Raw genomic sequence first — 406 nt, 5'->3', positions numbered from 1 at the left:
ACAGAAATCTCTTGCATTCCTATATACTAATGATGAAAAATCTGAAACTGAAATTAAGAAAACACTCCCATTTACCATTGTAACACAAAGAATAAATTATCTAGGAGTAAACCTACCTAAGGAGACAAAAGACCTGTATGCAGAAAATTATAAGACACCGTTGAAAGAAATTAAAGATGATACAAAGAGATGGAGAGATATACCATGTTCTTGGATTGGAAGAATCAACATTGTGAAAATGACTCTACTACCCAAAGCAATCTACAGATTCAATGCAATCCTTATCAAACTACCACTGGCATTTTTTACAGAACTAGAACAAGAAATTTCACAATTTGTATGGAGACACAAAAGACCCCGAATAGCCAAAGCAATCTTGAGAAAGAAAAACGGAGCTGGAGGAATC

Source organism: Physeter macrocephalus, chromosome 7 (assembly GCF_002837175.3).
Source record: "Physeter macrocephalus isolate SW-GA chromosome 7, ASM283717v5, whole genome shotgun sequence".
In the NCBI taxonomy this organism is placed as follows: domain Eukaryota; kingdom Metazoa; phylum Chordata; class Mammalia; order Artiodactyla; family Physeteridae; genus Physeter; species Physeter macrocephalus.
This window is presented reverse-complemented; position numbering follows the sequence as displayed.